This window comes from Aquarana catesbeiana, linkage group LG13 (assembly GCF_042186555.1).
Source record: "Aquarana catesbeiana isolate 2022-GZ linkage group LG13, ASM4218655v1, whole genome shotgun sequence".
Classification (NCBI taxonomy): domain Eukaryota; kingdom Metazoa; phylum Chordata; class Amphibia; order Anura; family Ranidae; genus Aquarana; species Aquarana catesbeiana.
Window position 1 is genome coordinate 71,501,959 of NC_133336.1, and position 20,327 is coordinate 71,522,285.

General features: G+C 45.7%; 1 protein-coding gene across 3 annotated transcripts in view; it reads right to left on the reverse strand.

The window, feature by feature from the left end:
• ARMH4 (armadillo like helical domain containing 4) overlaps positions 1 to 13,548 on the reverse strand; it is a 268,545-nt gene extending 254,997 nt beyond the window's left edge. The window contains exon 1 of one of the 3 annotated variants that reach the window (XM_073609399.1): positions 13,326 to 13,548. The gene's annotated coding sequence lies outside the window, so the exon portion shown is untranslated. The remainder of the gene's footprint in view (positions 1 to 13,325) is intronic. The other 2 variants (XM_073609397.1, XM_073609398.1) reach the window with 2 other exon arrangements.
• Between the last annotated feature and the right edge of the window lie 6,779 nt (positions 13,549 to 20,327).

Genomic DNA, 20,327 nt, shown 5'->3' on the forward strand with positions numbered 1-20,327 from the left:
TCCAGCTGTTGCAGAACTACAAGTCCCATGAGACAAAGCAACACTCTGACAGCCACAAGTATGACACCCAGAGGCATGATGGGACTTGTAGTTTTGAAACAGCTGGAGGTCCGCTAATTGCATATCACTGGCCTAGGGCATCAATTGAGCAAATGTAAATGCAATATCATAGTGCCCAGACATACAAACATAATACAGAATTCTGGTCCTAAAGGAGAGTTCCTCACTGTCAGCAAGTTTGCAGTGAGAGCGAGTGAGTTAAATCATTTGGTTGCTATACAAATCTATACTAAACACGGTAAGCCCTGTGCAAAGAAAACATAGTCCTTTTGGACGGAGGGCTGTGCCAGGATGTGACGGCCCCAAGTATACAAGTGGTATTAGCTGCAATCACTTTCCCAGTGTATCTGGTGCCTGTCTGTGGAGTAAGCAATATACTGGTGGGCCTGATCAATACTCAGCCTGTCAATATCAGGGAAACACTTTGTGACTCATGCCTCGGCGCTGTCAGTGCTTCCTTGTAAACTGACAGCTTAAGGTTTTTATCCTTGCAGTCTTGTCAGCCTGCAGAACAGGTGTTCCAGAAAGAGAACAGATTTTTTGCTTCTGGTGAGTGAATACCGGAAGAATCATTGTAATCTTTCCATGTACTAACCTCATTATTTAAAGGGACGGAGCACTTGAAATTGATATTTCAGTTTATGATCGATGCTGGAGAATTAGGGCTCGTTCCCAATAGCAGTTGAGGGGCAGTTAAACCCTGAAGCCGAGCCGTATTGTCTCCCCTTTCGCTGGAAGTGGTGTATACATGCTGTGCCAAGAATTATACCCTCTGTCACTCGGGGGGGGGGGGGGGGGGGACAGCCCATTCAAACAATGCACACGGTTGTGGTGTGGTAGTGCGGCAATCAAGGGGTTAAAGCAGGCAATACAACGCCTCCTCGCTGCCTCTCTGAAGAGCGTTCCAAACACAGATCACACTTCAGTAACCATAGCATGTGTGGACTTATGGGCATATAATACTCTGTGTTCAGATCTGTTCTGTGTACAGTGTTGTATAGATCTGCGTGCAGCATTTTTTGTACGCTATGGGCCCATTCACACAGCTGAGTTTTGGTTCATAGTGTTTAGCTGCATATTATTATTATTATTATTATTCAGGATTTATATAGCACCAACAGTTTGCACAGCGCTTTACAACATGAGGGTAGACAGTACAGTTACAATTCAATACAGCAGGGCCCTGCTCGTTAGAGCTTACAATCTATTAGGGATAAACCAAAATATTTGCATAAAACAAAAAAAAATCTGAGTCTGCAATCCGATTTTGACTGTATTTTACACAGTATGCATGTTTGCACGCACAAAGTGTAAATGGGCATGGCACTATGCACCGCCACCATTGACTAGTAAACCCAGGGGGAGGTATAAACATAAACAACATGTAGGCAAAAGGTTACAATGCCTGATGGGTTTTACTTCCTCTGCTTTACCCTGCAAAGTAAAGGCATAATGGGCTAGTATGCATTGTATACTAGCCCATTATGTGCCACTTACCTGCAATTGAAGCCCACACTGTCCCCACTGTTGGCCACATCCATCTTTGCCCCTCTTCCTTCCGGGGCCGCGGACTCCAGCTCTGTGACTGGCCGGAGTCATGTGACGTCACTCCCGTGCATGTGCGCGGGAACCGTAAGTCACGCCACTTGCTAATGAAGAAACAACACAGAGGGCCGTTTCTTCACAGCGCATGCGTCAATGACGTTGGCGCAAGCGAATATGGTAAATATCTCCTAAACCATACAGATTTAGGAGATAGTTACAGTACCTACCACTAAGCCTTATTATAGGCTTAGCTGTAGGTATAAGTGGTATAACAGAGTTTACAACCACTTTAAGTCCCGGTTCACACTGATGCAACAATCACTCTGACTTTGGAGCACTTGAAGCATCAGAAGTCGGACCCCATTCAGTGCAATGGAAGCGTTCTAATCTGTGCGACTTGAGAGAAAAAGGTTCCTGCACTACTTTTGGACAGACTTTGGTACAACTTGGATTGACTTCTGTTAAAGAAGTCACATGCCAGTCATTCCAAAGTCGCGCTGGGGTACGTCTTTAAAGTCGCGGGCAGTGTAAATCCGGACTCATTCTCTCTCAATAGGACTAAAGGCCAAGGTCACTCTGTGCCTGTGCTGCAGCCGCTGCCTACACATTGCTTATGTTTACATCTCCCCTCTTAGGGCCCTTTCACACTGGGGCGGGGACGGCGTCGGCGGTAAAGCGCCGCTTACAATATTGTAAGCGGCGCTTTACCGTCGGTATTCGGCCGCTAGCGGGGCGGTTTTACCCCCCACTAGCGGCTGAGAAAGGGTTAAAAACCACCGCAAAGCGCCTCTGCGGTGGCGCTTTGTCGGCGGTATAGCCGCGCTGTCGCATTGATTTCAATGGGCAGGAGTGCTGAAGGAGCGGTATACACTCCGCTCCTTCAACGCTCCGAAGATGCTGCTAACAGGACTTTTTTTCCCGTCCTGCTAGCCGACCGCTCCAGTGTGAAAGCCCTCGGGGCTTTCACACTGGAGACACAGCAGCGGCACTTTCGGGACGGTTTGCAGGCGCTATTATTAGTGCAATAGCAACTGCAAACCGCCCCATTGTGAAAGGGCCCTTAATGAGTCAGTCACCTGGCAGCACTGGTGGCGCAGAATGACCTCAGCCTTAAGACCCCTTTCACACTGAGGCGCTTCTAAACTGCCAGCAAAACATTTGAGCGCTTTTGAAGAGCTTTCCATTAATTTCAATTGAGAGGGGTGTTTTTTCACAGCCCTGCCAGCCCACTGCCCCAGTGTGAAAGCATTCATTGATTTTAATGCAAATAGGTTTTCGTGAGCTTTTCAGGCACTTTTTTTTAGCGTGAAAGCACCTGAAAAGCGCCTCAGTGTGAAAGGGGTCTTAGTCATTCACTATACTGTCTGCATGGAGTTTGCATGTTCTCAAGTGGTTGCGTATGAGTTGAAAAGCACCATGGGCCGGACACCCTGTCAATGAAATAAGCATACCTACCTCAGGATGTGTAGGTATCATCACTAGCACTACTTACAAGTGACAGTGTGCTCTAACACCATACATGTTACAACAATCGCATTTAGATTGGATCGTTTACATTGCTATGGTAAATCTAATCAACCTGTACACAATCAGGCAGAGCCTTCCATACATACCTTTCGGTAAATCTAAAAAAGGTTGTAAGATCTGATTTTAATGAGTGTGGTGAAATTAATAACGGAGCTGCACATGCCCTCTGTGCTGAAAACCTGCCTCATAGGCATAACTAGAATCACCAACTATCTTGATGCCTTAGGGGGCTGATGTATGGAAAATGTATGAAAGAACTATTGCATACCAAGCGGCTTCCAACTGTCATTTCTGCAGTTTAAGATAAAAAAAATGAAACAAGGGCAATAAGACTATTTTTAGTCCACGCTTTTTTTTTTTTTAAACATAAGCTGTATTAAAGTGAAACTCTAGTCAGAGAATGAAGTCCTGCTAGATCACTTCAGGCTGGCCCCTTTTGCAGGTTTAGCTATGTATAACATTAAAAATAAGTGTCTATACTGTTTAAAACGGAGTTCCACCCATTTAAAAGTGTAGCTGCTTAATTTTAATAAACAGCATCTCACCTGTCCCGCAATGTGGGTGCACGAAGCCTCGCTCCTCTCCGCGGCACCGGAATTGTAACTGTGGCTACACAGCCGAGCGCGCACTGCGCTAACCGCGCTGCGCGTTGTGAATGGCCGGGCAATCTTCTGGGTCCTGTGACGTGTCCCAGAAGATTGCAGGGAAGGAGGGGCAGCTGGGTGCCTGTCAAAACTGGGTACCCCCCCCCCAAAAAATGACATGCCAAATATGGCATGTCAGGGGGGTCACCAGTAATTAAAGCGGAAGTTCCATTTTTTTGGTGGAACTCCGCTTTATTATCCAGTATTACACTGTCTCGCCCTGTTCTGCACATGCTCAGTTGCTCTCCATTTTTAGGCCCTGCCAAGTGTAGAGGCCGATCTGCTGACAGCCTTAAAAAGAGGAAGTACCGTATTTTCCGGCGTATAAGTCGACCTTTTATACTTAAAAAAATCCTCCAAAAATCGGGGGTCATCTTATACGCCGTTATATGGATGTCAGCCCGCTGGATGTGCATTAATGTCCGGGCTGAGCCAATCATGGCGAGCAATGTATTCTATTAATGAATACAAAGCCTGCTCGGATTGGTTTTGAGATTCAGAGAGGCGCGGGCTGATGATGTTCCAACCTCTACCAATCACGGCGAGCGATGTATTCTATTAATGAAAACAAAGCCTGTTCGGATTGGCAGAGGTTGTAATATCATCAGCCCGCGCCTCTCTGAATCTCAAAACCAATCCGAGTAGGCTTTGTATTCATTAATAGAATACATCGCTTGTGGTGAATGGCTCAGCGCGGTATACTGTAATATTGTATACAGTATGTTACTGAATGCAGCTACCCCTCGGCTCCTCTTCCTTCCACAGCCACCTCACCATACACCACCGGAGCTTTGGTTTGAAGCACCTGACCCTTCATCTGGCACCTGACCCTCCATCAGTGGATTTTGCCGGGCACATGAGGTATTTACCACCGCAGCATTGCTTCACAAAGCTTGTGATTAAGTTGCACAGATTTATTATTGCTGTTTCAGTATGTTACCCAACTACTAGACAGACTAGTTGGAAGGGGGTCGTCTTATACTGCGAGTATATCTCAAAACCAAAGTTTTAGATGGAAAATTAGGGGGTCGCCTTATACGCCGGCAAATACGGTAAATGCTGCCTCTCTTTTTTTTCTTTTGCTGACCTGCAAAGTAAAGGCATAATGTGCTAGTATGAATCGCATACTAGCACATTATGTGAAACTTACCTGCAAATGAAGCCCTCATGGTCACCGCTGGAGACCACATCCATCTTCGCCTGTCTTCCTTTCCGGGTCCGCGGACTCTGGCGCTGTGACTGACCAGAGCCGCATTATGTCACTCCCCCGCATGCACGCGGGAGCCGCCGGTCACGGGTCGCGGTTCATTCAGAGCGCACGTGCCCATCGGTGGCGTATACAGTAAATATCTACTAAACAGTGCAAGTTTAGGAGATATTTACAGTTCCTATAGGTAAGCCTTATTAGAGGCCACAAGCAAATGTGACAGCAATCCCGGAATTCCAGGAATGTAACTTTTTGGTTAGTGGGTTTACAGCTAGCATGGTCAGTCTGGGGGGTGGAGAGTGTAGATGTACTAGCAGATTTAAATACACTAACAAACTGGAGCCAAACTCCAGCTCACACTTCAAAATCGATTACAGCAAAGCATTTTTTTCCCTTTTAGGATAAAAATTTTACATGAATAAACAAAAGCTGATTATTGTAAGAACCCCTGTAAATGATTTTCCTCATCTCTGTAAACTGATACATGTAGAAGACAGCTTGTTATTTTGAAATACAACAGTCTTACTGCCTGGATCGCCAGATGAATATAGAAAGAAAGCTTCAAAAAAAAGAAAAGCCATTGCATCTAAAAACTGGTAAGCTGCAATATAATAAAAGGTTTGCTTTTGGGTTTAATGCAGCTTAAAGTGACACTAAAGTCCCGTTTTTTTTTAGTTAAAAATAACAAACATGTTATACTTACCTCCTCTGTTGCAGTGGTTTTGCACAGAGTAGCCCCGATCCTCCTCTTTTCAGGTCTCTCTTCGGTGCTGCTGGCCCCTTCCTCCTGTCGAGTGCCGAGCCACAGCTCTCTGTGTCCATTCAGACATGGAGCTGTGGCCCGGCCCCACCCCCTTTCTCTCCTCATTGGCTGACTGACTTTGATTGACAGCAGCGGAAGCTAATGTCGGTGCGCTGCTGTCTCAGCCAATGAGGAGGGGAGGCCCGGACAGCTGAGATACGGCTGCAACATTGCTGGATCTAGATGGGGCTCAGGTAAGTGTTAAGAAGCTGCTGCACACTGAAGGTTTTTTATCTTAATGCATAGAATGCATTAACCACTTCCAGACCGGCTCACGCCAATATACGTCGGCACTTTGAAGTGGGATATCATTGTTTTGGCAGCAGGTAGCTACCATAACCCTGGTAACTTCTTCAGTGAGTGGTCTGGTTTCAGATAAAAAAGTGGTCCCTGTGGCGAATTCGCCACGAGATCACTTTTATCAGGCCCCCACCACTCTCCAGAGCCGTCAGTAGCAGGGGGAGGCGATCGGGTCCTATCCCTGGCTTGGTATGGAGATGAATGAGGGGAAGATGACCCCCACCTGTCTCCATACCATTGCAGGGCGAAAGCGACGTCAAAACGTCACTTCCGCCCACAGCTCTTAAAGAAAATTTTTTTTTTTTTAATTGCATTTTAGTGTAAATATGAGATCTGAGGTCTTTTTGACCCCAGATCTCATATTTAAGGAGGTCCTGTCATGGTTTTTTTTCTATTAGGGATGTTTACATTCCTTGTAATAGGAATAAAAGTGACACTTTTTTTTTTTTTTTTAAAGAATAGTGTCAAAATAAAAAAATAAAAAGGTAAAATAAATAGGAAAAAAAAATGTAAACGCCCCCCCTCCCGCCGAGCTCGGCTGCAGAAGCGAACGCATATGTGAGCAGTGTTCAAACCACACATGTGACGTATCGCCACAATCGGTAGAGTGAGAGCAATAATTCTAGCCCTAGACCTCCTCTGTAACTTAAAACATGCAACCTGTAGAATTTTTTTAATGTCGCCTATGGAGATTTTTAAGGGTAAAAGTTTGTCGCCATTCCACGAGAGGGCGCAATTTTGAAGCGTGACACGCTATCAATTTACTCGGCGTAACATTATCTTTCACAATATTAAAAAATTTGGGCTAAATTTACTGCTGTCTTATTTTTTAATTCAAAAAAGTGTATTTTGTCCCAAAAAAGTGCGCTTGTAAGACTGCTGCGCAAATACAGAGTGACAGAAAGTATTGCAATGACCGCCATTTTATTCTCTAGGGTGTTCGGAAAAAATATATATAATATTTGGGGGTTCTAAGTAATTTTCTAGCAAAAAAAAACAGTTTTTACCTTGTAAACACCAAATCTCAGAAAGAGGCTCGGTCCTTAAAGCGGTGTTCCGCTTAAAAAAATAAAAATAAAAAGTCAGCAGCTACAAATACTGCAGCTGCTGACTTTTAATAATCGGACACTTACCTGTCCCAGGGTCCAGCGATGCGGGGGAACGAAGCCCCGCTCATCTCCACCTCTGCTTAGCGGCACCGGCATTGTAACTGTGGGTGCCCGGCTGTGGCTTCACAGCCGGGCACCCACTGCGCATGTGAGAGCAGCACCGTGATTGTCCGCGCAATCATTTGGGACCTGTGATGTGTCCCAGATGATTGGCAAGAGGGAGGGGGCAGAGCTGATCTCCCTTCCTGCGCCGAGGGAAGTGACGTCAGGAGTCCAGGCGCTGAAGGAGGCAGACTACGAGGGACCCCCTAGCAACAGGCATTTAGAGGTGAGTTAAAAAAAAAAAAATTCTCCAAATGTTTTTTTTTTGTTTTTTTGGGGGGGGTTTTTTATGCACGTTAATGAAATTTTTTTTTTTGGGTGGAACTCCACTTTAAGGGGTTAAGATAAAAAAAAAAAAAAAAAAACCTTCTGCCTTTACAATCACTTTAATGGCCCGTACACACGATCCGAATAATGTACGAAAACTGTCGTCTGAGGAAGAATCATACGATTTTCAGATTGTGTGTACACTACTTTTGAGAGCCGATCATGACAGTTCATCCGATATTATTCGACCTGACAAGCACGAACATTTTCCCCGTATGATACCAGATCGTACGATTTTCGTTTAGTCAGTATAGTTGTCGTCCGAAAATACAAATACATTAAAACACATGACATCACTTCCGTTTTTTTTTTCTGTCGTATGAGAATTTTCGTGACTTTATTTACCTATTTAATTCCTACTTGCGACTAATAAGCGAAAAGGGTTGTACCATATTCGGATAGTGTGTACGGGCCATAAGGCTCGGTTCACATATATGCGAACCAGATGCATTTTTTAACTGCATCCGATTTGCATAATATGTGAACCAAACCGCCTTTTAAATGAACCTGGATCATGTCTGGGACGGCCGCTGCCCATTTTTGAAAAGGGTCCTGTGCAATTTTGGGTCCGGTTTAGGTGCAAATTAAAGTAAAAATTCGCACCTGAACCGGTGAACAAAACCGCACCTGATATGTGTGAACCTAGCCCTAAACCCAGGCTAACAGATTCCTCCATCCACACAGAGCAGAAGGACAAATCGCCCACTGAGGTCACTGTATTCTGACAGCTGGCCCCACCAGCTGTCAAATGCCCAAACAGCGCCTGCAAACACTGTTCTGCTGAAAATTTTTCAGCCAGCTACTTTGACAAAAATTTGTGAATTTTGACTGTCTCCTCAGGACTTGGTTGAACTTCGCACAGCCGGATTATCACACATCAATGTACTAAGCTATATACACAGTAATTATTAGCTGGGGTTCTCAGAGACCAGGAAGTCCGTGGAAAAAAGGTTGAGAAAGGCCGTTCTAAAGAAAGGTTCATGAATATGAGGGGACCAATAAGAAAACAAGTAGATCCAGACATACAAATAAGACAAGTTTTTCCAGATCCAACACACTGTACAACATTCTTCACATTGAATACATTGTGGAATGCAAATTGTTCTATATGGCAGGTCGGATTTTTTTCTAGATGTGACCTATAGTGTGTATATTTTATATATACACTACCGTTCAAAAGTTTGGGGTCACATTGAAATGTCCTTATTTTTGAAGGAAAAGCACTGTACTTTTAAATGAAGCTAACTTTAAACTAGTCCTAACTTTAAACAAATATACTCTATACATTGCTAATGTGGTAAATGACTATTCTAACTGCAAATGTCTAGTTTTTGGTGCAATATCTACATAGGTGTATAGAGGTCCATTTCCAGCAACTATCACTCCAGTGTGCTAATGGTACAATGTGTTTGCTCATTGGCTCAGAAGGCTAATTGATGATTAGCAAACCCTTGTGCAATCATGTTCACACATCTAAAAACAGTCTAGCTCCTTCCAGAAGCTACAAAACTGACCTTCCTGTGAGCAGATTGAGTTTCTGGAGCATCACATTTGTGGGGTCAATTAAACGCTCAACATGGCCAGAAAAAGAGAACTTTCATCTGAAACTCGACAGTCTATTCTTGTTCTTAGAAATGAAGGCTATTCCATGCGAGAAATTGCAAAGAAATTGAAGATTTCCTACAACGGTGTGTACTACTCCCTTCAGAGGACAGCACAAACAGGCTCTAACCAGAGTAGAAAAAGAAGTGGGAGGCCGCGTTGCACAACTAAGCAAGAAGATAAGCACATTAGAGTCTCTAGTTTGAGAAACAGACGCCTCACAGGTCCCCAACTGGCATCTTCATTAAATAGTACCCGCAAAACACCAGTGTCAACATCTACAGTGAAGAGGCGGCTGCGGGATTTTGGGCTTCAGGGCAGAGTGGCAAAGAAAAAGCCATATCTGAGACTGGCCAATAAAAGAAAAAGATTAAGATGGGCAAAAGAACACAGACATTGGACAGAGGAAGACTGGAAAAAAGTGTTGTGGACGGATGAATCCAAGTTTGAGGTGTTTGGATCACAAAGAAGAACGTTTGTGAGACGCAGAACAAATGAAAAGATGCTGGAAGAATGCCTGACGCCATCTGTTAAGCATGGTGGAGGTAATGTGATGGTCTGGGGTTGCTTTGGTGCTGGTAAGGTGGGAGCTTTGTACAGGGTAAAAGGGATTCTGAATAAGGAAGGCTATCACTCCATTTTGCAACGCCATGCCATACCCAGTGGACAGCGCTTGACTGGAGCCAATTTCATCCTACAACAGGACAATGACCCTAAACACACCTCCAAATTGTGCAAGAACTATTTACAGCAGAAGCAGGCAGCTGGTATTCTATCGGTAATGGAGTGGCCAGCACAGTCACCAGATCTGAACCCCATTGAGCTGTTGTGGGAGCAGCTTGACCGTATGGTACGCCAGAAGTGCCCATCCAACCAATCCAACTTGTGGGAGCTGCTTCTAGAAGCGTGGGGTGCAATTTCTCCAGCTTACCTCAATAAATTAACAGCTAGAATGCCAAAGGTGTGCAATGCTGTAATTGCTGCAAAAGGAGGATTCTTTGATGAAAGCAAAGTTTGATGTAAAAACAATGTTATTTCAAATACAAATCATTATTTCTAACCTTGTCAATGTCTTGACTCTATTTTCTATTCATTTCACAACGTATGGTGGTGAATAAGTGTGACTTTTCATGGAAAACACAAAATTGTTTGGGTGACCCCAAACTTTTGAACGGTAGTGTATATATATTTTTTTTTTTTTGTTTTGTTTTGTCACACACATACATATCTTTGACATATTATATAGACTGTAAAGAAGTAGATCATTACTTCGGTGCAGTTTGGCTTAGGTCAACCAAGTGTTTGGAAACAAACCCATACACATTAAGAAAGGTCAGCACTCTCAATGACTCTTTAAGCCCTCGTACATACTGAACATAGCTTTTAAATTGTGCGACTTCATCTGAAGCCATACCATTTTAAAGCCGCATATCCATGCGACTTCAGGTGCTACTCGTAAGACATCTGTGAGGCTTCATACACAGATGTCTATTGAAGTCACACCCAAAAAATCGGCAAAAGTAGTACAGGAACTACTTTTGCAAATCGGTGCAGCACCGCAAAGTCGCCATCGTACCGATTGGAACAGTGCCATTGCCGGCAATAGGCTGCGACTTGTCATGCGATTTGACCTGTCAAATCGCTTCAATTCGAACAGGGGTTTGACTGTAGATCTCTACAAAAGTGGCACAGTCAGTCCTCGGTCAGGACCACACGTTTATATTCCATAGTGAATTTCTCCCAGTTTATTCTGGAGATCAGCTTATTGTACTGGTTACAATCTCCCATAGTCAGCTGTAGAGTTACCAGATCTATGTGATATGAGGTCTTATGGATGACCATACACTATACAATCTGATTTATATACTCCTTTAGATAACAACTAGGTAGTGCAAGTGCCTGCCTGCCTGGCTGGATACAAATTGATTGGCTAGATTAGGTAAACTGGCAATATCCTATACAATCTTCAAAACGATGTAATATGAGGACAAACCTATACAAGCAAATAGAGTCCAATCAGATAAGCCTGTGTATTACATACTCTTTGGTGTTAAATTGTATAGTGTATAGTGATCTGCAGGTCCTTATTAAAGCGGAACTTTACCCAAAAGGAGAAGTGCCACTTGATTGCATCCTCCCCCCCTCCACTGCCACAGTTACCTTTTTTTTGGGGGGGGGGGTGGGCAGGTAGCTGGTTTTGACAGGTACCCGCACTCACTTCCGGTCAGATGCGCTGCAGGGATCTGAGACAGAATTTCGCCCCCCTTCCTCCGAAGCCTTTTGAGACACATCACTGGTCCAAGAAGACTGAGGGACCATTCACAATGCACAGAGCACTAGGAAACCTGCTGTGAAGCTACAAGGCTTCACTTCCTGTTTCCCTTACTTAAAAGGGGTTGTAAACCCTCTGTTATTTAAAAAAAAAAAAAAAAAACACATGTCATACTTCTTTTGCACAGAGTGGCCCCGATCCTCGACTTCTGGGGCCCCCTGGCGGCGCTGGTTGCTCCTCCCCGCATCGGGTGTCCACGTTGGAGAAGGCTCTCCTAAGGTGGATACCCATGCGGGCGCGCTCCCGGGTCTTGCATCTGTGTACATTCACACAGAATGCAGGACTCAGCCCCGCCCCCCCGGTGCCCGTGTCATTGGATTTGATTGACAGCAGCGAGAGCCAATTGCTGCGCTGCTATCAGTCTATCCAATCAAGAGCCGAGACATTGGGCAGAGAGGAAGAGCGCGGTCTCAGCCAAGGGAACGAACGGGCTCAGGTTAGTAAAACAGGGGGGACTAGGGGGCCGGTTAGTGTCAGAAGTTTTTTTACCTTAAGTAAAAAAAAAAAGAGAGAGGGTTTACAACCCCTTTAAGATGCCGGCACCTGTAGCCAAAGCCAATTGAAGAATCGGCTGGGGTGAGTACATCACTGGACTCCTGGACAGGTAAGTGTCCTTATATTAAAAGTCAGCAGCTACAGTATTTGCAGATGCTGACTTTTCATTTTTTGGGGGGCGCCTGGAGATCCTCTTTAAAGCGGAGTTCCACCCATTTAAAAGTCAGCAGCTATAAAAAGTGTAGCTACTGACTTTTAATAATCAGACACTCACCTGTCCCACGGTTAAGCGATGTGGCCGCCCAAAGCCTCGCTCCTCATCCTCGCTCCTCATCCTCCATCGCTCCTTACCCCCTCCTCTCTGCAGCGCTGGCACTGCAAGTGTGGGCGCCGGCTGTGGCTTCACTGCGCATGCTTGGGCCGCACATTATGAATGGTCGGGCACTCCTCCTAGAACCTGTGACGTGTCCCAGAAGATTGCAGGGAGGGAGGGGGGAAGAGGTGAACCTCCTTCTGGTGCCAGGAGAAGAAGTGGGAGCTGTGTACCCACCCCCCCCCTCCTCCCCAAAAATAATGACATGCCAAAAGTGGCATGTCAGGGAGTCACGAGTACTTAAAGCGGAAGTTCCATTTTTGGGTGGAACTCCGCTTTAAGTTTTGGTAAATCTAAAGCCAGCTATCCCCTATGCAATCTGACAGCAGATCTAAAGGAGATTGCACAAGAGACTGTCCCTTCTGTATTGAACTGTACAGTAATTGTGCTGTCCCCCCCCCCCCCTCTACATTGTAAAGCGCTGCATAAACTGTTGGCGCTATATAAATCGTGAATAATAATAATAAAAACAAACACTGTAGTACAAGGGCCTGCCTGATTGGATAGATTAGGTACACATATCACATCATTTCGGTCAATCTAAAACTGACTATACGCTATACAATCTTCTTAAGATTTCCCAAACCTAAGCAATCCATTCCACTTGCACCCAATCAGGCAATCCCTAGAGATTGTACAATCAGATTGTATAGTGCATGGTCACCATTGTCACAATGTAATGGGTATGGTGAGCTCTAAAATATGACAAATAGCAACCAACCAATCTGCGATCTTCTTTCATTGTGCTGTAGGCTGGCACTGGAAGGTAGCTGACATGTGATTGGCTGTCTGGGCTGCCCTGTACAATGAAGCGGGTACACCTTGCTCTCCTCCTGGACCTGTCATTGGCAATGCAGTGAAAACAAACAATAGTAGAGAAGGCAGCATGAGGATCCTTACCGGGCAGAGCAGTCTGTTTGCCATGGGTGTCAGTGGTGCCGTGTGCCCTCCATCCTCCCCGCTAATCTCCGCTCGGTGCCCTCCTCCGGGTTGGCTCTATTCTCCGGAGACAGACAGGTAACACATCGATCTGATCCCCGCTCCGCTCTAACGCCGGAGACTGCCCATGCAACCCCGCCTGGCAACGCGCATGCGCAGCCCTCCTCCTCCTCCTCCTCCCTGTGCCCGGACCATTCATCCCAGCCTTGCAGATGTAGTCCCAGCATGGGCTGGAGAGGTGCTGGAGGAATGACCTCCAACTTCACATCACCAGTCAGGCACACAGAGGGGCAGACTCTCATCTCTCAGAGGTTACAGGGCTGGCTGGGCTCACTTCACCCGAATGGATGAATATCAGGCCAGGAGGTGCGTCCGAGCGCGTGTCTGCGTTTTTTTGTGCGTTTCCACGCGTCGTGGTTAAGGGGCATCCTGGCGATTTCAGTGCATGGGAAACGTGCAAAAAAAAAAAAAAGTTGCTGGCACAATTTTTAAAACTGCTGCGCCAAAACGCACGGTACTGCATTAGTATGCATTTTGGGGTGCGTGAAAACTAGTTATGTGGGCGTGCCTTAGTGATTGTAAATGATCACCTTGTAAAATGACTCATTTCGTTTAACCACTTCAGCCCCCAGAAGGATTTGCCCTTCTAATGACCGGGCCATTTTTTGCGATATGGCACTGCGTATCGTAATGCGTAACTGACAATTGCGCGGTAATGCCACGTTGTACACAAACACAATTTATGTCTTTATTTTCCCCCCCACAAATAGAGCTTTCTTTTGGTGGTATATATTCACCTCTGCGGTTTTTATTTGTTGCTCTATAAACAAAAAAAGAGCAACAGTTTTGAAAAAAAACACTATTTTTTACTTTTTCCTATAATAAATATCCCAAAAAATAGATTAAAATAAAAACAAACTTCTTCATCTGTTTAGGCCAATATGTATTCTTCTACATATTTCTGGTAAAAAATAAAACTCAATTAGCGTATATTGATTGGTTTGCGCAAAAGTTATAGCGTCTACAAAATAGGGCATATATTTATGGCATTTTTATTATACATTTTTTTTTTACTAGTAATGGCGGTGATCAGCGATTTTTACAGGGAATGCGACATTGCGGCAGGCAGATCGGACACTTTTGACACTTTTTTGGGACCAGTGACATTTATACAGCGATCAGAGCTAAAAATAGCCACTGATTACTGTATAAATTACACTGGCAGGGAAGGGGTTAACACTAGGGGGCGATCAAGGGGTTAAATGTTACCTAGGGAGGTGTTTCTAACTGTGGGAGGAGGGGACTGACTGGGAGTACAGAGAGATCACTGATCACCAGGAACAGCAGATCTCTCTCTACTCCCCTGACAGAACGGGGATCTGTCTGTTTACACTTACATCTCTAGTCTGTCTCTCCGAAGAGCAATCACGGGTCGCGGGCGGACATTGAGGCCGCCGGCCACGTGCATCGGCTTCGGCGTCCCCTATACCTCTTAAAGCGGTCGACGCACACCTACGGCAATTTGTGGAGCAGTGCCAACCTGCCGCCGTATAAGGACTGCGGCTGGTCGGCAAGAGGTTAAAGTATAATTATTATTATAAATACCTCTTTCCCTTTTTTATTTATTTTATTTTTTTTATTTATTTATTTCAGGTACTTATATAGCGCCTTCAGTTTACGCAGCGCTTTACATATACATTATACATTCACATCAGTCCCTACCCTCAAGGAGCTTACAATCTAAGGTCCCTAACTCACATTCATACATATAAATGACCACATTCTCTCTGTTCTCAGCTGCATAAGAGCTGGAGGCAGTGGCAAACGGTGCTTTGGGGGGGGGGCAGCAAACCCCCACACCCACCCCCGGAGACAGACATGAATGTGGTGATCATACCCTACGCCCCCCCCCCCGGAGACAGACATGAATGTGGTGATCAAACCCTCCGCGCCCCCCCGGCCCCCCCCCCCCCCCCCGGAGACAGACATGAATGTGGTGATCAAAACCCCCCCCTGTGCGCAGGAGATAGATGGGAATGCGGCAATCGACCCCCCTTGGGAGACGGACGGGACGGCGGTGATCAGGGCATTACCTTTGGAGTCAGGGGAAGTTAAGAGCCGGGCTGTTGATTCTCCTCCCGGGCGAACAGTCCTGACAATTGGCCAGGGAATCCTAAGACTCCCTGGCCAATCGGGTCACAGGAACTGCTTCCTGATTGGCCAGGAGGAGAATCAGGAAGACAATAGCGAATATTAATTTGCTATTGTCACACAAGTGGGTGGGCTCAGGGCGCAGTGAATATGATCTGCTTCCAAAAAAAAAAAAAAAAAAAAAAACCCATTGAAATCCATGTGTCCGGCGCCCTGCATGTAGATTAGGGGGCTGGAAGCATGGACAGGGAAGTCGGCGCTACGTTCGCCCTGCATGAGCGTCCACCGCTGGCTGGAGGAGGAGAAACAGCAGCACACTCAGCTTGCCAGTAAATGGCTGTGCAGTGTGGGCGTGTCAGGACAAGTCTGATCATTGGAGGAGAGGACACAGAGTTCCCAGCCTAGCTAGAGAACTGACCAGTGTGTTCTCGTGCTCTGGTCCCTCGTTCACAATGAGGGCGGGTTTGAGATCATGCGAGTTCAGCTGAACTTGCACAATTTCAAACCTGCATTTCAGTGCGAGTTCAGAGGCGATTTGAAAGACATCTGTGCGGGTTCATGCACTGCACAGATGTCTATTGAAATCGCCCCGAAGTTGCCAAAAGGAGTGCAGGAACTACTTTTGGGAATCAGTGCCATTGCTGGCAATTGGGCTCTGATTTGGCATGCGATTTGACAGTCAAATCAGGCTAGATGTGAACAGGGGCTCAAACAAAGTATGTCCCCCTGCTCACAGGAGGGTCGGCAACCTGCTCAATCTCCGAAAGGGGTGTACGCCCTGTCACTGCTGCAGGAGTCAGATGAATAGGAAAATCAGATGGCCGCACTCCCAATCAAGATTAAAATAGTTTTATTTAGACATCCAATAAAAGCAAAATAGCAAGCAGCTACAAGGCAGAGGAGGAAAAACGCATTTCACACGATTAACGTGCTTTTCTAAAACCGCAATAGGACAACCACCAAACACCCTTATTGTCAGGGAAGAAACAGGAACCAGTATCGCTGCTTTCCTGCACACATGTGCGGCAGAGCGGCGCTTCGGCGCATACCTGTGCGCAATCCAACATAGCGCATGCGCACTGGCGCGTGCATAACGTGAGTTTCTTTGCTGGCCTATAAAAGGCTGCTCAGCTCCATGTTTAGATTGCTGGTTTATCTCTCAGCTTCCTATGTTCCCTGCCTTTGTATGCTGCCTTGTGATTACCCGTTGTGACCCGGATTGACCCTGATCTGCTCTGATCTCCTCCTATGTTTGACCCCCGGCCTGCTCACGGACTTTGCTACCAGTCTCCTGTGCTTCATCCTCAGCCTGCTTACGGACTTTGCTACCAGTCACCTGTGCTTGACCCTCAGCCTGTTTACGGACTTGTTACCAGATTCCGGTGTGAGACACCGCAGCCTGTTTAACCACTTCAATACCAGGCACTTAGACACCTTCCCGCCCAGGCCAATTTTCAGCTTTCAGCGCTGTCGCAATTTGAATGACAATTGCGCGGTCATGCTACACTGTATCCAAACAAATTTTTTATCATTTTGTTCCCACAAATAGAGCTTTCTTTTGGTGGTATTTGATCACCTCTGCGGTTTTTATTTTTTGCGCAACAAATAAAAAAAGACCGAAAATTTTGAAAAAAAACAAGTTTTTCTTTGTTTCTGTTAAAACTTTTTGTAAATAAGTACGTTTTCTTCTTCAATGACGGGCACTGATATGGCTGCACTGACGGGCACTGATACGGCGGCACAGATGGGCACCGATGAGGTGGCACCAATGAGGTGGCACTGATGAGGTGGCACTGATGGGCACTGATGATGGGCACTGATAGGCGGCACTGATGAGGTGGCACTGACGGCCGCACTGATAGGTGGCACTGGTATGTGGCACTGATGGGCACTCATAGGTGGCACGAATGGGCACTTATAGGCGGCACTGATGGGCACTCGTAGGTGGCATTGATGGGCACTCGTAGGTGGCATTGATGGTTACTTATGGGTGGCACTGATAGTTGGCACAGATGGGCATGGATGGGCACTGATAGATGGGCACGGATGGGCACTGACAGGTGGCATGAATAGACACTGATGGGTGGCACTGATGGCACTGCTTGTTTGCAGTGATGCCCCTAAGGGTGGCATTGCTGGGCATCACTGCAACATAATGGTGCCAATCATTGCCCATTTGTGGGCACTGATTGGCACAGATTTGGCACACTGGGCACATGTGGATGGCCATGGGGTACATACCTGGCCATCCACATGTTGCCCCTTCCCTGGTGGTCCTAGTGGCGATCCCTGGTGGTCCAGTGTGGTGATCTGCGGGGGGGCTGTGCTGATAAACAATCAGCGCAGACCCCCCCTGCCAGGAGAGCCACCGATCGGCTTTCCTCTACTCGCATCTGTCAGACGCGAGTGAGGAAGAGCCGATCAACGGCTCTTCCTATTGACAGCGTGATCAGCCGTGATTGGACACGGCTGGTCACGTGGTAAAGAGCCTCCGCCGGAGGCTCTTTACCAAGATCGGTGGAGTGGTGTGTCAGACTGACACACCGCTCCACCGATCGCCGCGATGCGCGCCCCCGGGGGCATGTTATCCTGCTGGACGTCATATGACGTCCAGTCAGGATAACAGAACCACTTCCCGGACGTCAATCCGCCATAGGGCGGGCGGGAAGTGGTTAAAGACTTGCTACCTGTCACCTGTGCTTAACCCTCGGCCTGCTGTTGGACTCTGCTATTCATCTATCCCATTGGGTTCCAGTGTCTACCGGTCCCTGAACGGCGGCCAGCTTCCCGGTGACCTTCACGCAAGACCTGCCCAGCCTGCTGGTGGCTCGTGCCTCTTTGTGCCTCTCACCCTCTGTACCACCACCAGGGGTGGAGTGCACTTAGTTGCAAGAGAGAACCGCTCTCAGCATCTTGGCCTCGGTGAGTACCTTTCTGACACTTATATAGAAAATCACATGATTCCTCAGATGTAACTAATTAGGTAGTTTAGAACAGAAACACTCAGATCAATTTCCATTGTAAAGACAAAATAAAAGGAATAAATAAATGGATACAATACTGGTCAACAAATCAGACCTGTAAAAAGATTACATCATGTACCTTTCAAAAATAAAATGTGAAAATAAAAAATGGAAAAGACCTGAAGGCATACAAAAATACAGCCATGTGCTCAAAAGGAGAACAATTAAAGAAATATGCAGCACTATAAAGAGTAAAAAATGTGTATATACAGTATACACAAAAATAAGTGTAAAGGAAACTCAAAGGCCAATCTCATTTTGTAATAGTGGGTGAGATCCCATTAAAAATTGAACCCTATCGGGATACGGGTTTGGAGGTTAAAAATCCAGAAAACCTCCCGTTTGCACAGGAGTCTAAAACTGTCACCACCCCTCCTAGGGACTACTACTTTCTCTATGCCTTGTGTTTGCAATAAGGTCTGATCACCCCCATGAGCATTATTAAAATGTCTAGCAAAATTTGTTCTTTTTCTATACCATATAAGTGATCGTGTAACCCAGTCATGTAATCTGGTTGTACGACCCACGTATGCTCTCCTGCTTGGTGTGGTCAGTTTTTAATAGGAAAGCAAGAGGACTAGCAGCAACACCAGAGATTTCACACAAAGGAAGCAATACAAAGAGAACAGGATACTTTCTCATACAAGTACATGGTACAGCAAACACATATCAGGAATATGAAGCGTTGTGGGTAACAAACTCTTTAATGCTCGTCTGCAAAAGTCTGCACATTTTGGTGTGGCACAAAACGCACAATTTTTCATGTGTTTCCTCACCACGCCTATTGTGAACAAGCCCTATGGCTGGGTTCACACTATCTTCGCATGTGGCTCACAGCAGGAGTCCGTTGCGTCCCCGTTCACAGTTTCAGGTCCGATTTCAGCCTGAATTTTTAGCTGAATTCGGACCTGAAACGGACCAAAAGACGCACGGGACTCAAATGATAGGAAATCTTATACTCTAAAAAAATTTCGAGTTTATATCCACTTTAAAGAGATTGTAAACCTCAAACATGAAATATAAACAAAGCATATCCTGCTATAGTGTGTACTTGTCTCAATTAAGAGCACTGAGTGTCATTTCTGTCTGCTGCCTCATTCCTCCACTATCAGCATGAATAACTTCTGACAAGTTTTCAAGAGACATGAAAGGAAATTGCCACAAGGGGTTGACAAGGGATATCATAAGGGAAAGGGTTACCATCATCCTAAAATAGTATACTGGAAAAGAGGAGGAGAATATACAAGGGCTACTCATCGGCCGATTTCATTTAGACGGCGGACACCCGGGATCTCTTAGATTTAGCTGTGAAAGGTAAGCTTTGCTGTTTACACATGGATTTAAAAAATGAAGTTACTTCATGCCTTATTCACTCCTCCCTCCAGCCTTGTGTTGTTTGGCTCATTTGCGGTGCTCCATACTTCAGTGAGCTCCGTTTTGACCATACACCCTTGGCTGGTTATGGGTAGTTGTAGGCATTGTTTTATACTGAAAAAGAAAAATAATAAGTGCGCTTGCAATATGATGATTATCCAATAATAGTGAATCATATGTGAAAAAGTATATTTAAATCACAAAGTGGTGGTGAAAGTTCATAGAGTATTGAAACATGAAAAAAAGTCCATTCATAAATATAAGTTCAGTGAAAGAAAAATATGTGAATCCAATAGACGGGAATCCCACATCCAAAATTCAACCACCTCTGCCCGCGTGAGAGGGAAGGGGAAGAGCGAGATGTGAGGGGAACTTCCAGACTCCAGGTGCATCCAGGTAACAATAAGACTGAACG